Source organism: Chiloscyllium punctatum, chromosome 10 (assembly GCF_047496795.1).
Source record: "Chiloscyllium punctatum isolate Juve2018m chromosome 10, sChiPun1.3, whole genome shotgun sequence".
Taxonomy (NCBI): Eukaryota; Metazoa; Chordata; class Chondrichthyes; order Orectolobiformes; family Hemiscylliidae; genus Chiloscyllium; species Chiloscyllium punctatum.
Window position 1 is genome coordinate 16,961,718 of NC_092748.1, and position 20,821 is coordinate 16,982,538.

General features: G+C 45.7%; 1 protein-coding gene across 2 annotated transcripts in view; it reads left to right on the plus strand.

Annotated features, from left to right (window-relative positions):
* Window positions 1-11,041: 11,041 nt before the first annotated feature.
* The window catches only part of col6a2 (collagen, type VI, alpha 2), a 75,609-nt gene continuing 65,829 nt past the window's right edge, over window positions 11,042-20,821 (plus strand). The window contains exon 1 of one of the 2 annotated variants that reach the window (XM_072578607.1): window positions 11,042-11,292. The gene's annotated coding sequence lies outside the window, so the exon portion shown is untranslated. The remainder of the gene's footprint in view (window positions 11,293-20,821) is intronic. The other variant, XM_072578606.1, reaches the window with a different exon arrangement.

Consider the following 20,821-nt stretch of genomic DNA (forward strand, 5'->3'; position numbering starts at 1 on the left):
CAGTGTGGAACATGGCGACATTGGCCCAGTGAGGGAGGGGGGACAGCAGCACAGTGTGGAACATGGTGACAGTGGCCCAGAGTGGGAGGGGGGACAGCAGCACAGTGTGGAACATGGCGACAGTGGCCCAGTGTGGGTGTGGGGACAGCAGCACAGTGTTGTATGGTGGATTTAGCCAATGTGGAGTTTCCCCGAACTGGTTGGGAGCTGACAGCCTTAGGAGAGAGACTGTAATGTTCACTTTTGAACTTTGGTTGTTGTTTTTCTCTGACCTATAGTCATATTGCATAAAGTTGTAATGTTACCTCTTTGTTCATTTCTCTGCCATGACTCAGTGGTTTGCACTGCTGCCTCACAGCGCCTGGGGCACATGTTCGATTCCAGACAACGTCCGTGTGGAGTTTGCACATTCTCCCCATGTCTGCATGGGTTTTTCCCCACAGTCCGAAGATGTGCAGGTGAGGTGAATTAGTCATGCTAAATTTGCCCATAGTACTCCGGGACATGTAGGCTCGGGGCAGTTCAGGGCTAACTGTAGAGTAGTAGGGGAATGGGTCTGGATGGGATATCCTTCGGAGGGTCGGTGTGGACCTGTTGGGCTGAATGGCCTGTTTCCACATCGTAGGAGCTCTATTCTGTACCTAAAGATTATACCTTTGTATCTAAGATGACACTGTAAGTGTCATTTTACTCATTTGACATGTGACAATAAAGCTAATTCAATTCAATTCACTCGGAGTTGAAGTCACAATCAGATCAGCCTTATCAAAAGCCAGAGGAGGTTAGAGGGGACGAATGGTCTTCTGTTACAAATTTGTATGTTCTCATAAAGCAGGTCGAAAAAGTATAGGTCTGAAACTCCAGGTGATTCCAGTTCACATTTTAAAGGGCTCCACTGCTATAGCCTGGTTTCCCACTGCCGCACAAAGAGAGAGAGAGAGAGAGATACTGGGCTGTATGAATCAAATCTTCTTGGGTTAACAGAACAATTGTTATCCCTGAACCCAAGAAAGAATTGATGAAAGACCCAAGATCACAGCAATCTGTCATTTTCAAATTCAATCACCAACCACTGGATTTTTTTTCTGACCTAGACTCCCTGTTGGCATTAGTTTCGGACCCTTTTTTTTCAACCGAACCTCATTTAAATGGAAAAATATCCCTCATAAGCCAGCTCTTAACTGGAGACAGAAACTGTTGGTGGTAGTTACTCACTGAATGAAATATTTTGCTCTGGCCAGATGGTTTCTATTTGCGTTTATTATCTCATGAAAGCAGTCTCTGCACAGAAGAGATTTAGCTTTTTAATAAGAAACAAATTCTCCCATGAAATGAGGTTCATCAAAGTCATCCGCAAATAGGAAAGAGGCTTCACTGGATTGGAAGGCTTATTTCTCTCCCTCCCTGTACTCCTTCTCATGGATTGCTGTTTGGTTGCCTTGTGTAACATTGGCTCCCAGTTCGGCAACGCCTCACTTTTCAGAAACCTCTTCCTTGCGTCCAAGTCTTTCCACGGTCTCACGCCTGCCAATCTCTGTAGCCTCCTCCAGCTTTAGACTCCTCTGAGTCCTCTGCTCTCCTCCAATTCTGACCTCTGTGGTTTTCACTGCCTGGCCATGCCTTCAGACGCCCAGATTCTGAGCTCTGGAATTCACCTCTTTACCTGTCGGTTGGACTCCCTTGATCCAACAATCTTAACACCTTCCACCTAATCAAGACCCTTATTTTCAAAACGCCCTTTACACAGTGCTGTCTGTAGATGTTGCAGAGTACGGAGTAGTTTTCTGTAACAATGCCCTTCGCTAACCCCATCTATTTAGTTGCTTGCACAACAGTTAAAGTTTCATTTTGGAAACCGATCTGGCTGTGCTTTGGGAACATTTCTGTTTACAGGTTACTCAGTTGCTGTGCATTGTCTCAGATTCAAATCCATGGGGAGTGTTCACTCCTTGCTCATATTTTATATTCTAATAAATCACGGCCTGCCTCCTCAACAGATGTATGGAGAAGCTGCCCAGTGTACTTTGTTTGCTTCTTAGCCGTCTCGCGGGATAGATGGTGACTTGCCTCCACTCCGGTATTTGATGAGTTCAGAGTCAGCTCACGCATCCATAACTCGACATGCAGTCTCTGCCATATGCAGGGGTGTGTGTGGGAAGGGGTGGCAGTGGAGGTGATGGGCGCAGGTCCCTTGAAGGGGTGGGGTGGATGAATTGTTTGGGTGTTTACGCACTCGGTCCCATAGTTCGACTTCACCTCCACACCTTCCCGACAAGCGTGTCAGTGGGCTCAGTCCCTTGTAGAAGGAACCCGCCTCCATTGGAATCACAGAAGCCCGGTGAGGCCATTCAGCTCATTGAGTCTGTACCAGCGCCCCCCCCCAGAGAGCACCCACGTTCGCATACCCACCCAGATGCCTTTTAAATGCTGTAATTGTACCAGCCTCCAATACTTCCTCTGGCAGCTCATTCCATACGTACACCACCCTCTGTGTGGAAAACTTACCTCTTAGGCCCCCTTTAAATCTTTCCCCTCTCACCTTAAAGTTATTCCCTCTAGTTTTGGACTTGCCTATTTACCCTATCCGTGCCCCTCATAATTTTGTAAACCTCTATAAGCTCACCCCTCAGCCTCCAACGCTCCAGGGAAAACAGCCCCAGCCTGTTCAGCCTCTCCCTTTAACTCAAGCCCTCCAATCCCAGGAACATCCTGGTTGATCTTTTCTGCACCTTTTCAAATATAACAACATCTTTCTTGTAGCTGGGAGATCAGAATTGAATGCAGTATTCCAAAAGTGGCCTGACCAATGTCCCGTACAGCTGCAACATGACCTCCCAACTCCTGCACTCAGTGCACTGACCAATGAAGGTAAGCATGCCAAACACCTTCTTCACCACCCTGTTTACCTGTGACCTGTGACCCTGCTTTCAATGAACTATTTTTGCATACAGTTTGCATGCAACAAGCCCCACAGGAATGTCATAATACCAGACCTTCTGTTTTGTGTGATGCTGGTTAAAGAATAACTATTCAACAGTGTGCTGAGGAGTACACCCTTTCTTTCCCAAAGTGGGCATGTCTCATGCCCACCTGAGAAGGAGCTGAGAAAAAAATGCAGAGTCTCCTCTGCCCAGAGGCAACTGCTGCCATTCTCCAAGTTTAGATCATTGTCAGGATTAGAGTGGTGCTGGAAAAGCACAGCAGGTCAGGCAGCATCCAAGGAGCAGGAAAATCAACATTTCGGGCAAAAGCCTTTCATCATTCCTGATTGAAGGGTTTTTGCCCGAAACGTCGATGCTCCTGCTCCTCGGATGCTGCCTGACCTGCTGTGCTTTTCCAGCACCACTCTAATCTTGACTCTGTTCTCCAGCATCTGCAGTCCTCACTTTCACCAAGTTTAGATTATTGTCTAGTCCACTGGCAGCTCATGACCAACTGCCTATTGAGAGTATTGAGGAAATGTGGGAAAAATAGACATACTGAAGAAAACAACAATAATTGTGTCCTTTTGTGAATATTCCTCCCACATCAAGTAAAATGGCATTTTTTTTCCACAAGATGATATTGTAACTGGTTGACTGAGGTGAATTTTCTCTGTTTCAGCCTCTACACTTCGACACTGTTTTCCTAATCATTACCATTGGTTAGGTTTGCTCTGTGAGAATTCTCACCAAGGTGCACAGCTGAGGAAAGAGAACTTGTACATCTACGACACTTTTAATGCCCCCAAAATATCCTAAAGTGCTTCCCAGCCAAGGAACTTCTGTAGTACAGTCAACAGCTGTAGTGTAGGAAATGCATCATTTGACCTTAATACAGCAAACTGACTGGGAAGTTGGTGGGATGGTGGTAATATTATTGAACTCGTAATACAAGCGCTGTAGAATAATACGCTGGAGACGCGCTCAAATCCCACCACAGGAAATCATAAAATCTACAATTCAGTTTATAAATCTTCAAAGTAAAGTCAGCCTTGGTAAATCATTGACATTTGTTGTCAAAAGTCCACCTTTTCTCACTAATGTCCATTAGGGAAGGCAACCTGCACACGTGACTCCACACCCACAGTTTAAGAGCTTATTCCTATCTGCCCTCTGAAAGGGCTGAGCAAGGTACTCTTGTTCAAAACTAGTTGAGGGTAGACAATAAAGAACACAGGATCAGGAGTGAGCCATTTGGCCCATTGAGCCCTGCTCTGCTATTCAACACGATTGTGATTGATCCTCCATGTTAATGCCATACTCCTGATCCCTCCCCAACCCCCTTGATGTTTTTATTCTGTAGAAATCAACCTATTTTGTTCTTAAACATATAATAAATGCTAACCTAGCCAGTCATATCCAAATCCCATCAGAAGAAAGATACGTGAGCAGCTCACTTGCTTTTAGTCCCCAACCCAAAAGGGAAAATGCTGGCAAATCTCAGCAGGTCTGGCAGCATCTGTAAGGAGAGGAAAGAGCTGACGTTTCGAGTCTAACTGACCCTTTAAGGGTCAGCTCTTTCCTCTCCTTACAGATGCTGCCAGACCTGCTGAGATTTGCCAGCATTTTCTCTTTTGGTTTCAGATTCCAGCATCCGCAGTAATTTGCTTTTATCCACTTGCTTTTAGTGTTGTGGATTAAAGGATAAACATTGGTCAGGAAGCAAGGAGAATTCCCTTTTTCTTTGTGGCGATAGCGCCATGGATCTTTTACATTTACATGATAAGGTGGGGGGCGCAGGGGGGTCTCAGTTTAACACACTGCCAGAAAGACAGCACTGCATCAATGCAGCACTCCCTCCACATGCTGAAGAGTCAGTGTAGATGTTCCAGTTGTGCTCATATATCCATTGCCAGTATGACTCAGATGAGGGCCCTGCCAACTGAGTCTGGCCACTGTATTGCCTTCCAGGATTGGTGACAATCAAGATTGGAGTGGTGCTGGAAAAGCGCAGCAGGTCAGGCAGCAACCGAGGAGCAGGAAAAATCGATGTTTCGGGCAGGAGCCCTTCATCAGGAATGAGCTTCTCACGAGATGCTGCCTGACCTGCTGTGCTTCTCCAGCACCACACTAATCTTGAGACTAATCTCTAGCATCTGCAGTACCCACCTCCCCCAAGTTGATTTTAACCTTACTGCAAATCCTCTTCCAAGGATACCTACCTTGAAGAATTTCTCCTCCTCTCTCTATAAGGATCCTCATTCCTGATGAAGGGCTTTTGCCCGAAACATCGATTCTCCTGCTCCTCGGATGCTGCCTGACCTGCTGTGCTTTTCCAGCACCACACGCTCGACTCTGATCTCCAGTACCCACCTCCGCCTCGGAGTCTTGGTGGTCCAACTGGAATTCCAGCTGGGAGCATAGATCCTGGGTGAACTGGTACATCAGGTGTCCTGCTCAATTCCAGTTGTCATGACAACCTCATTCTGCTGATCCGACGGAAAAGAAAAGCCTCCACAGAAACCGCTGCCAAGCTGTGGATAAGGCTATCAACGGTACCAAATGATTAGGGTTATTCTACAGTTCAAATGTCCAGGTACCAGAAAACCAGAGGGGAATCTAGAAATGGGGTCAGCAGGGGGATAGATGAGCTGAATGGCCTGGCTCCACCTTTGGGGATTAAGGACAAGGTCAGGCTGCCCATTGGAGCTAAACCGTGGCAGGAGGCTGGCCGGGGGGAGTGTGGGTTGAAGGGAGGGGGAGGGGGGGGGTGTCATTCTACACATCTTCAGCTCTCTTTCCCACTGCCCCCTCATCACACAACACTTCCATCTTCACAGTGGCTACCCGAAATCACATTTAGTTGCTTTCATCAAATAATCCAAACTCTAGCGATGCATTGTTTCCAACCTCGGGGTGGGAATGTGATAGATTCTTGGGTCAAAAACAATTGCCAGTGTGAGATGGCCTGAGTGTTCCCAATATGTTAATATATACCATGAACATTAGGCTTTTTTTTAAACTTTTTTTTCCTGAAAGCCTCCACAGAGGCTGGTATCCCATCACCAAGTGCCCCTTTATTTACACGGTGAGGGGAGAGTCCTCGACAGTGATCCAGCTCCCTCAGAGCCAGCTCTCACAGTGAACAGAAGCCCTGACACTCCTATTTTATCTTCCCCCCGCCACCCCCACACGACCACCTGACAGCGATCATGCTTATTGTCCCTCAGCATCCATGTCGTGTGTGTGTGCAGATGTTGGACACAGTGAAAAACAACAGGTGTGTAAATCTTTATTTATATTCCACCACCAGGAAGAAAGGAAACACCTGAGAACATTAAGTTTTTTTTATTTTTTTTAAATTTTTTCTTTTTACTTTTTTTTCTATTTACCCCCACACTCCCGCCTAACTGCGGTAGTGCTTATTTTTTCCCCCAGCACCCATGGTGTGTGTGTGCAGGTGTGGGACACAGTGAAAGACACAAGATGCACGAATCTTTATTCAAATTTCCACCACTAGGAAGAAAGGAAACACCCGAGTGGCCAGTGACAAGCAGTGCCCTTCACATCAAAAGGCGATGCTGTGTGACCAAACAGTGAAGAGGAGGGCAGGGATTAAATCAAAATAGAGTTGGAGGGGGAAATAATGCACTCCACTCCCTGCGGCACCCACCTCTCCCTGAACAACTCCAGGGTGTTGGTGGACACCGCGTGCTCCTTCTCCAGAGACACCCGGGCTCTATTGTAACCGTGGCAGTTGGCCCTAACGACCCCCTCCACAGCCTGTTTATGAACATTAGGCTTTTATTGAGTTAGACACCATGCAGTTTACTATCCAACCATCTACTCTTTTCTAAGTGCACATATTTATACATTGATTGGGTGCTATGCTGACATTACAGAAACACTGTTATGATTGTAACTGCAAACATGACTGACAGACTGACTAACAGTCTACTGCTATCCTGACAATCAGTCAAATTGACAAACTGACTTGAGTGTACTCTGCTGTTCTGGAATATGTACAATTACACAACAGGGAGGAAGTATAAAATTGTCAAGATGTCAGAAAATATTCCAAAATCCAATCTAGTGAGATGGAATTTACCTTGGGGCTGTCAGGCTGTACTTCAAAAGATAAGCACGCGAACCCACTAACTGAGGGGTTTTAAATGATGAAGTGCGTTCTTATAATGTGGCCAGGGAGAAACTGTTTCCACAGGCTCAAGGGTCAGTAACCAGGGGAGGCAGGTTTAAGTGCAATTGGTAAAAGAATCATCAGCGAGAGGGGTGGGGATTGATTTTTTTTAACTCAGTGAGTTATAACGTGGAATGGGCTGCTTGAAAGGCTGGTGGAAGCAGATTCAATTACAATGTTTAAAATGGAATTGGTAACGAGAGCAGTATAGAACAGGAACAGGCCCTGCAGCCACCATACCTTTGCCAACCATGATTCCATTCTAAACTAATCCCATCTGCCTGCACATGGCCCACATCCCTGTATTCCCGGCCTGTTCATGTATTTGTCTCAATGAGTCTTAAACATAGCCTGTCACCTCTGCCTCTGCCACCTCCCCTGGCAGTGCCCCCCCTCACCCCGGTTCATCAAAAACTTATGCCTGTTTGCATTTGACATTTCCGCCCTGGGAAAAAGACTCCAATCCTATCTAGGCCTCTCATAATTTTCTATAATTCCATCAAGTCGCTCCTCAGCAGCTCATGGTCTAGTGAAAACAATTCAAGTTTATCAGCTCCTTATGGCTAATACACTCCAATCCAAGCAACATCTTGGTAAACCTCTTTCACACCCTCTCCAAAACCCCCACACCCTTCCTGTCGCATGGCAGCCAGAACTATGCGGTAGTTGGTTAGCTCGCCGAGCTGCTGGGTTACTGTGCAGAATGTTTTGTTACCACGCTGGGTAACATCATCAGTGTAACTTCCGTGAAGCGCTGTTGTTCTGTCCCACTTGGTTTTAACATGGTCCGGTCTGTTGGGGTGAGTGTCACTTCCCCTTGCACACTGGGTCTGTCTCTGTGAGTCTGTTGATGGCCTTTTTGATAGAAAACCAGGCTTCCAAGAACTCTCTATTGTCTCTGGTTGGCCTGTCCTAGGATAGTAACGTTATCATGGTCGAATCGATGGCCCTCTTGGTCTGTGTGTACAGAGATGAGGGAGAGCGGATCATGTCGTTGAGTTGCCAGTTGGTGTTCACGATGTTGGATGGCCAGATTTCTACCTGTACGCCCGATGTAGTGCTTGTTGCAGTTGTTGCCAGGGATTTTGTATGCCATGTTGTGGGTTTGGGGTCCTTTGTCCTGGTAAGTAGTTGGCATAGTGTGGCTGTTGGTTGGTGTGCCACCATAATACCTCGTGGTCATAACAGCCTGGTAGTTAATTCTGCCATGTTCTTCACGTAGGGTAAAGTGGCCAGGCTGTTGGTAGGTACAATGACTTCTTGACATTGTCTGTTGGACAGGCATCAGTGGATGGAGCTGATGGGGTACCTCTTGTTAGCAAAGACATTGTGTAAGTGTTCTTCCTCTTCCTTGCGCAGTTCTGGTGTGTTGCAATGTGTCACGGCTCTTTCGAATGGTGTTCCTGACATAGCTTCATTTGGGGACATTGGGGTGGTCACTGTTCGAGTTGAGGATCTGGTCCAAGTGGGTGGCTTCGCTGTCTCCTTTGGTTGTGAATCCCCCCATTGATTATTCGTTCTACCATGACACCTAGAAATGGTTCTTGGTTGTTCTCTTCCTCCCTGGTAAACATGATGCCGGTGAGTATACTGTTAATGAGGTGGCATGTGTCCTCTAGTCTTGTACATTTGATGATGACAAATGTGTTGTCCACATGTCATATCCATAGTTTCAGTTGGATCTGGAGAAGGGCTGTGTTTTCTAGTCTCGCGTGGACTGCTTCTGCTATTAGTCCTGAGATAGGAGAGCCCATCGGTGTGCTGTTGACTTGTTGGTATATCTGCCCTTTGAGGTAGAAGTCTAATAGGTTGAACATGTTGTTGGTGCTGATGGGGTTGCTAGGAGTCATTGTTACTGGATCCCCCAGTCGTGTGGCGATTGTTTCCTTGATAAGCAGGACAGAACGACAGCGCCTCGTGGAAGTCACACTGATGATGTCACCCAGCATGGTAACAAAACATCTGCATGGTAACCCAACAGCTCAGCGAGCTAACCAACTACCTCATCCACAACCCGACCTACAGATCTTCATAAAGACCAGAACTACTCAACATTCCAAACGTGGGCTAATTAAAGCTTTGTACATTGCAACATGACTTGCCAACTTTTACACTTAATGCCCCTGACGTATGAAGACAAGTATGCTGTTCCCCTTTATCCACTTTTAATGCCACTTTCACTCCAAGATCCCCCTGTCTATTAATTCTCCTATGGGGCCTTGTCATTTACTACATAATTTCCTCTTGCATTTGACCTCCCAAAATGCATCACCTCATATTTGCCCAGATTAAACTCCATCTGCCCTTTCTCTGCCCAACTTTCAAGTCATCTCCCTCTTAATACCAACATTATCTAGAATATCAATACACCCTTCCTTAGGGTGGCATGGTGGCTCAGTGGTTAGCACTGCTACCTCACAGTGCCAGCGACCCAGGTTCGATTCTAGCCTTGGGTAACTGCCTGTGTGGAGTTTGCACATTCTCTCTGTGTCTGTGTGGGTTTCCTCTGGGTGCTCCGATTTCCTCCCACAATCCAAAGATGTGCAGGTCAGGTGAATTGGCCATGCTTAAATTGCCTAGAGTGTTAGATGCATTAGTTGGGGGGGGGGAATGGGTCTGGATAGGTTATTCTTTGGAGAGTTGGTGTGAACTTGTTGGGCCAAGGGACCTGTTTCCATACTGTAAGGAATCTAATGATAAATTAACCAGACATGACTTGCTTTTCACAAAACCATTCTAACTCAACTTGATTAGATTATGACTTTCCAAATGTTCTGCTATTACTTCCTTACTCACCAATTCCAATAGGGGAATGGGTCTGGGTAGGTTATTCTTTGGAGGGTTGGTGTGGACTTGTTGGGCCAAAGGACCTGTTTCCATACTATAGGGAATCTAATCTTATCACACCATCATCCATACTCTATTCCTTGGTGAATATCAACATGAAGTACTCATTCAGGACTTCCATGCAGAAATTCCCAACTTTGTCTATAACATATGTACCATATATCTCCTTACTCCTTCTTGCAAAGGACATTTCATGGTCTCTTTTTTAACTCACCTAACACCTTTGCATTCCTCAAGGGACTTGTCTGATTTCAGCTTCTTTTTCCGTTTTGAGTAAACTTTCAATATCTCGTCATCCAGGATTCCCAAATCTTACAATTCTATCATTCAGTTTTACAGAAACATGCTGGTCCCCAACTCTGTGGTCAACTGGTCTTTAAGAAACTCCCACGTCAGATGTGGATTTACCCGCAAACAACCACACCCAGTCTAATTTCCCCAGTACCCAGTTAACACTGTTTTAATTAGCCTGCTGCCAATTTTTCACTTTCACCCTTACCCAAAACGACAGTACAAAATAAGGGGGTGTGTGGGAATTAATTGGGTTTTGATAGACCCAGCACATAACGGGCTGAAATGGCAAAATATAATCAGTTAGGCAGTAGTGTGGGATTTCATAAAATATATAACCAGGAGATTTAGAGGCTCCTTTGTTTCGAGCACTGACTCTGTCAAAAAGGGCTAAATGGCCTTTTTTTCTATAAGACAGGGGAGACAGAATACTCCAAAGCACTGACATGTCAAGCCTGTGTCTTTGTGCTCTCAAAACAAAGAGTTTTGGGTCTTTCACTTGACTTGTGTGAAACTTGCAGGAAGCAGAAAGAAAAACGTTTTCCAGTAACCTTTTTGACAGAGAAAATAAAAATTACAAATCCAGAAAGTTCTGAGCAGTGGTGGTTGTGGAAACCAATTCAGTGAAAGGCTGAACTTGGAATGTGAATGGTTGGAGAGACAGCGCCGCCTGGTGTGTGGAGCCGGGATCTGCCTGGGAGGGGAGAGAGGGACCCTGGAAGGGGGTTCGAGAGGAGGGTCAGGGCTGGATCTTGGAAGGCAGTTCAGGGAGCGTTGAGTTCCTCTATGTAAAGCGAGTTGAGCAGGGATTGACTTTTTCCTCAGGTCCTCCCAGTCCAGAGACGCGCAGCTGCAAGTCTGCATGCACTCCTGCTCCCTCGCGAAAAAAAAAATAAGCTTCCCAAAAAAAAATCCTACTGTTCCCCGTTTCTCATTCTAACTGCCCGGTGGATCATGTAAAAAGGACCTGGGATAATCTTTTCTTGGAAGATCTCATCTTCTTTTCAGCGAGGAAGATACAGACCAGATTGGCAGGTAGTAAAACTTGTTCCTTCTGAGCGTTTCCCGAAACTTTGCCGAGTCTCTTGTGTAAAGTTACCTTTATTTTAAGAAATAAAAAAAGGATTTTAGCCACAGTTCGTGGGAGGCAGATTTTATACATTTACATTGTTTGGATTAAGATCGAAGCTAAGATTTGGGAGGAAAAAAAGCTCTCTGAAATTGACCTTAATAAATTGAGACAAAGTCTTTTTAACCTTTTTTTTGGGGGGGGGGGGGGGGATAGTAAACTGCTTGTAGAATTCTTTTGTCGAACCCTGCAATTTTGTTTTAAGGCTTAAAGTTTTCTTTCTTAACCGGTTACCCCTTATCAGTACCGTTAACCCGTTAAGAGCCATTGGGTCTGGGGGTGGTGGGGGACTGAAGGAATAGAGCCCCCTCTCTTAAAGTGGCGCTGTGACTGTGACTGCAAATTGCAGGGGTCCCGCTGAAGCCCAGGGAAGTGTGCCCCTTCCAATCGGCGGGACTTAAAAGTATTAATTGCGACCTCCGTTGAAATTGTACTTTCAAAAAGCAGGATTCAGAAAGAGGACCGTCAAACAATTTCTCAGAATGTGAAGCCTCCCAGACCTCTGACGAGCGGTCTTTGCATTGGGAGTTTAAGGAGTTTGTACTGGACATCTTATTTGTTAAAAGTTTTTATTTCCCCCCCCCCCCCCCCCCCCCAAGCATCTGATTGTGTTTCATTTATATCCCATTGACGGGGACAGGTTCGTGACCCGAACAAACCGCGCCGTTTTTGCGGATCTGAGCCGTCGCAATTTGGAATTTTATTTTTTGGAAATTTGTCTGAGGCTTAGACAGTATTAAAATCATTACACCGGGCTGGGGGAAGAAGGGACATTTCCTGGAGATCGGCGTCCTCTAGTGTCCTCACTTGTGCATAGCAGCTCTAAGAATTGTCTTAACCACAGTATTGCACATGATTAACTGATTATGGCTTGTGGGAGTGTAAAATAAGGGCAGTCACTTTAATACAGTATTGATTACTATGGGTACAAGAGCTGTCTCTCCTTATGGGGCACTGTGTTCTTGAGAATGCCGTTGTAAACTATGTCACTTAGCTGACCATGACACAAAACAAAAAGGATCCGAAAGGACTGCGGGGTGCTGGAGATCTGCAACAAAAAAAAATTGCTGGAGAAACTCAGCAGGTCTCGCAGTATCTGCGGAGAGAAAGCAGAGCTAACGTTTTGGCTCCGGTTCTGAAGAAGGGTCGCTTTCTGTTTTCATTTCCAATTCCCAGCATCCGCGGTTCCTTGTTGTATAACATTACAGATAAACTGAGGTGGATGGGTGAGTTGGGGGATAGCAAACGTCCTTCCCCATGCATTGTGTTACTTTGGGTCTGGTCTGGTCGTGTGTGTGTGCGTTGGAGGGGGTTGGTGGTGTGCTGTACCTGTGTGACTGAAGCCTTTTGCCCACCTGTCCCAGCCTCACGTGGCCTTTGTCATCTGTAATCAGTTGCTGCTGTTCAGGTCTTCAGCACTAGGGGCAAACATTGGGTGGACGAGCCAGGTCAGTATATCCCAGGCCAATCCCCAGTTGCATTCTTGGAGTGTCCTTGCATCCAGCAGACCAGTCTTAATAGTGGGTTTCAGTGGACAACGTGCCACAGAGTGACAGCTATTTCAAACAGGCAGTTGGTAGGGAAGATAGTTGGGAGTAGATGACAATCATTAGAGGGCCTCTACTCCGTTGCAGCTGCCTGATCGTGGCACAGGGATCAGCTTATACTCCCTTCCTTCACCTGGTTAGGCCCACTGACTTGAAAGCAAGACCTTGTATTTATATTATACCCATTGTCATTTTGTGATATCCAAAGTGCTTTTTGAACAATGGAGCTTTTTTAAAGTGCAGACACTGTTATAATTTGAAAGTACTGCTGCTAGTTTGCACATAACATGATCCCATAAACAGGCAATGAGATAATCTATTTCTAGCAATTTTTGGTGGATACATTTCATAGTGACCGAAGACCCCCACAAATTAGTGACAGGATAAATGTTTACATTGAACCAAAGATGTGAGATAGAACATTAGTTTAAATCTTGCATGAAGGACTGTACCTCTGACCAGTGCAGTACTCCCTCAGTGCTGCATTGGGAGTGTCAGCCGAGATTTGGGCTGTGAACGTTCTGATTCAGAGGTGAATGCATTACCTGTGATGCCTGACTCGCCCGTGCTGGGTACCTGGGCATCGAGCACCTTTCCACTTGCCGGCTTGTGTGGTTTGCTCCCACCATAGAACTTAATCTGCTGCCCGGTCCCATTACTGGGTGTAAGAGCAACATCTATTCCCATCGACTTCAGATTCCCTTTCCAACCAGGCACAGTTCAAACAGCTGAGATTCTTTCTGGATGTTGCTGCGGTCTCTGCTGGTCAGGTACAATATTGTTGTGTACATTCACAAGGCTGACTGGAGGGCTCATGTATCAGGGTCCCTGTATTGTCATTGATTTAATAAAGCCCAGACAGTCAGATTCTTGTCAGATTCTGGGGCTAAAAGGGTTAAGTTATGAGGATAGTTTGTATAAATTAGACTGACGCTCCCTTAAGTATTGCCAATTAAGGAATTAAACTGATTAAAGGATTTGCTAGACGAGACAGAGAAAGTATTTCCTGTGGTGGTAGAGTCCAGAACAAGGAGGCTTTAAATGAAATCAGAGCTTGGTCAGTGAGGAACAATATTGAGAAGTATTGTCTTCATAGGGAGGGGTGATGGTTATCTGAAAATTGTCCCCTCCCCAACCTCAAAATGCTGCTGGGGTCAATTGAAAATGTTAAAACAGTGAGATGGGTTTTTTGGTTGTGGATCGTGGAGGGGATGGTGTTTAAGATTTGGACCTGCCATGATCTAGTTGACTGGGGCTCGACCAGTTGAATGGCTTCCTCTGACCTCCGTTTCCTTTGAGGTCTCAGTTCTGGCGTAAAATAAATCTACTGTGTGCAAACTAACTGTTTGCAAAGAGTTGGTCAAATCAAAGCTCTGAGAGCCTCCTCCAGCCCTCCTGCACTGAACTTCCTTGGAGACTTGCCATGCCTCGAGAGATCAACTCTTCATTCCTCGATTGCACCCAGCATTGACCTTGAACCAATTGGCACCCATTTCTCACGTGTAGGGCCGCCCTGTCAGATTGATGGATTTGGATTCCCAGTAGGGAATGAGTTTAAAAGCCACGCTCAAAGGTACAGCTCGTAACTTGAACAAACTCTCACAAATCTATTGCTCTCCTGCACTCTAGCCAATTTCCTGACAGCTGGTTAACCAGGGAGTCGGGGGGGGGGGGGGGGGGGGGGGGGTTGACATGGGGCGCCATCTTCTAGAGTCATAGAGATGTACGGCACAGAAACAGACCCTTCGGTCCAACCCGTCTATGCTGACCAGATATCCCAATCTAATCTAGTCCCACCTGCCAGCACCCGGCCCATATCCCTCCAAACCCTTCCTATTCATATATCCATCCAGATGCCTTTTAAATGTTGCAATTGTACCAGGCTCTACCACCTCCTCTGGCAGCTCATTCCATACACGTACCACCTCCTGCATGAAAAAGTTGCCCCTTAGGTCTCTTTTATATCTTTCCCCTCTCACCCTAAACCTATGCCCTCTAGTGCTGGACTCCCCGATCCCAGGGAAAATACTTTGTCTATCTATCCTATCCATGCCCCTCATGATTTTATAAACCTCTGCCTCCGAAGCTCCAGGGAAAACAGCCCCAGCCTATTCAGCCTCTCCCTCTAGCTCAAATCCTCCAACCCTGGCAACATCCTTGTAAATCTTTTCTGAACCCTTTCACAACATCTTTCTGATTGGGAGGAGACCAGAATTGCACGCAATATTCTAACAGTGGCCTAACCAATATCCTGTACAACCGCAACATGACCTCCCAACTCCTGTACTCAATACTCTGACCAATAAAGGAAAGCATACCAAACGCTGCCTTCACTATCCTATCTACCTGCTGTCTGGAATCATCTAGTACCTTCCCCAAGTCAAGACATTCTTGGTCCAGTTCCCCGGGCTAATTCTGGGGAGTTGTGACCTCATCGTCTTGGAACCAGATGGTAGATTCATGGGAATTTGGTATGTAGTCAATGATCAGCCATGTTCTAGAGCAAGCTTGAGGTGCTGAATGTCCCAATCCTGCTCATATGTCTACTTTTGATGATTCTTGAGCAAAGGCTAAGGCAGATGGGCTGGGTCTGCTACTCAGGAAAGGTCCTCTTTGAGTTTCTACCCAGGGTCCTTTTGTCTGCTGACATCTCCCCCCCCCCCCCCCCCCAACAGACATGAAGAGCAGGCCCACCTCATTCTGCAAGAACGGTGCAGCAAGAGCAACACAAGTTGGAGAGAGAGAGAGAGAGAGAGAGAGTGAGCCCGAGAGGTTTAGGGGAAAAAGAATTCCGGATTTCAGGATCCAGACGGCTGAGGAATGGCTGGGTGGTAGTGGGACAAGGGTAATCAGGGAGTCAGTAACAGCAGAAGAGATTAGATTACTTACAGTGTGGAAACAGGCCCTTCGGCCCAACAAGTCCACACCGCCCCGCCGAAGCGCAACCCACCCATACCCCTTACCTAACACTACGGGCAATTTAACTTGGCCAATTCACCTGACCTGCACATCTTTGGACTGTGGGAGGAAACCGGAGCACCCGGAGGAAACCCACGCAGACACGGGGAGAACGTGCAAACTCCACACAGTCAGTCGCCTGAGGCGGGAATTGAACCCAGGTCTCTGGTGCTGTGAGGCAGCAGTGCTAACCACTGTGCCACCGTGCCGCCAGATTGTGGATGAGAGGAGGAGGTTATGAAACCAGGGAGGGATGGAACTGTGGTGGAAGTTGAAGATGAGAATTGACAATGTAAACATCTGGGTGCTGCTGGATGAGGAGCTGGAGTTGGTCAATGAGCACAGCACAGCTGGGTGTGAATTCTCCTAACCAATACCCATTTTGCTGTTGCTGCTATGGAGGGCACACAGCCCAGGGGTGGTGTTGGCCTGTGCAAAACTGGCTTCCCTCAGGGCAGGGGTGGGGGGGTGGTGTGGAAGAGGTACAGGCTAAAAGTTGTTCATTACAGCCTAGGCAATTGGAGTTCGGAGACAGTGATCTGAGCCATAATTGGTCTCTTTCTCTCCACCTCTTTCTCAGAAATCAGAAATCTCCACCTCTATAACCTTTTTCCTTTAATTTTGGACTCCCCCACCCCAGGGAAAAGACATTGTCTGTTTACCCTATCCGTGCCTCTCATGATTTCACAAACCTCTATAAGGTCAGCCCTCAGCCTCTGACGCTCCAGGGAAAACACTCCCAGCTTATTCAACCTCTCCCTATAGCTCAAATCCTCCAACCCTGGCGACATCCTTGTAAATCTTTTATGAACTCTTTCAAGTTTCACAATATCTTTCCGATAGCAAGGAGACCAGAATTGAACACAGTATTCTAATTGTGGGCTAACCAAAGTCCTGTGTAGCTACAACATGACCTCCCAATTCCTTCACCCAATGTACTAACCAACAAAGGCAAGCATACCAAATATCTTCCTGATGAAGGCCTTTTGCCTGAAATGTCAACTCTCCTGCTGCTCAGATGTTAGGTAAAAACAATGACTGCAGATGCTGGAAACCAGATTCTGGATTAGTGGTGCTGGAAAAGCACAGCAGTTCAGGCAGGGTCCGAGCAGCAGATTTTACTACTCCTTGGATGCTGCCTGAACTGCTGTGCTTTTCCAGCACCACTCATCCAGATGCTGCTCAGATGTTGCCTGACCGGCTGTGCTTTTCCAGCACTACACTCTCGACTCTAATCTCCAGCATCTGCAGTCCTCACTTTCTCCACCTTCACTATCTTGTCTACCTGTGACTCCACTTTCAAGGAACTATGAACCTGTACTTTAAGGACTCTTTATCTTCTGTAAAGTGTTTCTGCTTCAGCTAATCACTGGCTCCGATTCCCCTGAACATGATTATTCCAGCGCTCTCCTGATTGGTTTCACTCCTTCCAAAACACCACTTCCCTTATCTTAGTTTGCACCAATTCTCAGTCACTCTCGGTACCTGTGCTTGCTGTCCTTTTACTGATCTAGCTTTAGAATTGTCATCCTCGTTTTCAGTCATCTCCATGATCTGGCCGTCTCCCTATTTGTGAACCTCCTCAACACTTCATCCCTGCATGATGTCCACACTCCTCCAGTATTGGCCTCTTGTAGTACTCCAGTTTCTATACTGTATCACTGGCAGCTATGCGTTCAGCTGCCTCAGCTCGAAGCTCTGCAATTCCCTCCCAATAATCCCTCAACCTTTCTTTCCTCCTTGAAGCCAATACCTTTGTCCAAATGTTTGACCATCTGATTAATGTCAGCTTGCTGTCAGTTGCTGCTTGATAACACCATTGTGAAGTGCCTTGTTAGAAGCCCTATATAAATACATATTCAGCACGTGGACTTGTGTACAAGACAGAACAGCTGGTTTGAAGCTCCTACTATGGAATCCCAGCTGAAGCAAATGGGCATATCTCAGCAATGACTTGTGCATATCAACATTGTTATTTTTTTTTCCTTTTGTTTGTTTATTTCTCTTTTTACCCCCACACTACCGCCTACCTGTGGTACTGCTTTTTTTCTCCCCCAACACCCATGTTGTGTGTATGCGCTGGTGTGAGACACGCTGAAAGACACAAGGTGCACGAATCTTTATTCAATTTTTGCCACCAGGAAGAAAAGAAACACCCAAGTGGCCAGTGACAAGTAGTGCCCTTTATCAACACTGTTCTGGTTTCAGTGAGCAGATATCCTGCATTTATTGTTAAATTACCATTAAGACCAGTGTTGAAATGGTGCTTTTAGTGCTTTCACATCTGTTAAAGTTCAGAAAGGCTGTGGCACCTTTTCTTCCTCTGAGCTGCAGTTTGTCAGACCCCATCTTCTGATAGTGAGAGATACAAGAACCTCTGCTCACTCTCATGGTGGTTGTTGTCATTTCCAGAATGACAGAAATCAAGGTAGGTTAAGGAGGTGAGCCTGACAGTGGTTAAAATAGAGGGCTTTTGATACAGTGCTGCATGCTGGGTAAGGCTTGCCTCCATTGACTTTGCTCATGATGCTTCAAGAAAGAACACTCCAGAATCCCACTCCTGATACTTGTCTTGCTGTACCTGCTGTGGAAGTGGCTGATGCCTGTGGTGGAGTGTCACTGCAGGTTAGCAAATACAGTTTCTTACATGCAACAATTTCTCGGCTAAATGGATATGGGAACAGCAGTTAGCTAGCAGAGTGGTAATGCACTGGGAAAGTTGGTGGTTCCTGTCACAAAACATGGCAATCAGACCTCCCTTTAAATTCTGGAGAGCAGTTATTATCATTGCTTACACTTACGCTGCAGTGAGGAAGGAAAGGTGCTGCAATTTTGCCCTGACTACATTCTTTGCAAAGGAGGCAACATGTTAATAGTTAACAACACTGCACTGTGTAAAACAATTCTTCATTCGTTGATGCCCGTGGAAAGTAAAGGAATTGCCTCATATGATTCAACAGTATAACTGAATATGCAGGACATCAAGTCATGTGAGTTCCCATTAAAGATATCTAGTGTCAGTAAAAAGGTGTATATACTTTGATTTGTAATTTGTTAAGGAATTCTTAATTGATTCCAGTTTTTCAATTCTCTTCTCCATTAGTGCAGTCGCATACTTGCAGATTTCGAATTCACTTATCTCTCTCTCTCTCTCTCTCTCCAAATTGCTTTTGTGCTATCACTTACCAAACCCTGTCTGTGCCCAACTAACCCCCCCCATCCCCTTTTTTTCACACTGTCAAGCCCCTTAAGAATCCTAAATGCTTCTCTGTTACAATGAGATTACCTCTCATTCTCCTAAATTCCAGTGAGCAGAGTCCCAACCTTTTTAACCTTTGCTCATAACATAGTCTTTCCCAATGGGGGGATCATCTAGTGAACCTTCTCTGAACTGCCTCCAGTGAAATAATATCTTTTATCAAATAAGGGAACCAAAACTATTCACAGTACTCCAGATGTGGATTCACCATCACCTTGTTCAGTTGCAGTAAGAGTTCCCTACTCTTAGACTCCAAACCTCTTGAAATGAGAGCCAACATTCCTTCATTACCTGCTGTACCTGTGTGCTAGCTTGCTGCGTTTCATGCGTGAGTACACTCAAATCCCTTTGTGCTGCAACTTTCTGAAGTTTCCCTCCACTGAAATAATATTCTGTTATTTTGTTCTCCCTTCCAAAATGAATTTGCATTTCCTGTATTATATTTCATTTGACACCTTTTTTGTCCACTTGATAAACTATCTGTTGTTTGTCTGCCTCCCATAACCTTCCTTTCTACCTATTCTTGTGTCATCTGAAAATTTGGCTATAGTACATTCTTCCAAGTCATTAATATAGATTGTAACCAGTTGTGGTCCCAGCACTGGTTATTGTGGAACCCCGCTGGTTACAGATCACCGACCCAAAATGAACCCCTTTTGCCCACTTGCTGTTTCCTCCCTTCTGGCCTTTTATCTATCTGTGCCAATCTGCTGCTTCCAACACCAAGGGCTCTTGTCTAATGACTTAACCTTTTTGTTACTTTATCAAATGCCTTCTGGAAGTCCAAATGCAATATATGTGCTAGTTGCCCAACTAGGCAAAAGTGAGGACTACACATGCTGGAGATCAGAGTCGAAAGGTGCGGTGCTGGGAAAGCACAGCAGGTCAGGCAGCATCCGAGGGGCAGGAGAGTTGACGTTTTGGGCATATGACTGGTTGCCCTCGAGTTGAGACCTCCTAAAAAAGAATCTCTAATGAATTAGTCAGCCATGATTTGCCTTTCACAAAGCCATTCTGACTCTATTGTTTAGGTTATGTCTTTCCAAATGTTCTGCGATTACTTCCTTTCTAATCAATTCCATACTTTTCAGACAATGAATGTTAGGCTAATTAGTATTGACTAAAACCTACTTTGTGCCTCCTTCCCATTTTGAATAGGAGTGTGACATTGGCAGTTTTCCAATCCTCTGATACTTCACCAAAAATCCAAAGATCTTTGGAAAACTACCATTAATGCGTCCACTTTCTCTGTAGTTACTTTTTTTAGGATCCTCAGCTGCAAGCCATCAGGGCCAGGGGACACAGCTGCCTTTAGCCCCATTAGTTTGTCTAATAGTGAAGGTGATGATCCTTAATTCATTCTCTATATCCTTTACTATTAATGAGATGTTTGGGGTATCTTCCACCATAAAGACTGGCGCAAAATATTTTTGACTCCCCTACACATTTCCTCGTTCCCCAAAACAGTCTCCCAGGTACATTTTCTAAGAGGACTATGTTCACTTTGACCTGCCTTTTTAATGTACTTCAGAAACATCTTACTGTGGCTTCATCTTGCCATGAGGCTGCGAGGCAGAGCAAAACCATGTGACATTGTATCACTTCTTGTGATGATGTATACTGTCTCATTAGCATATCACTTAGTCTTAACCGAGAATCTCAGAACCAGTA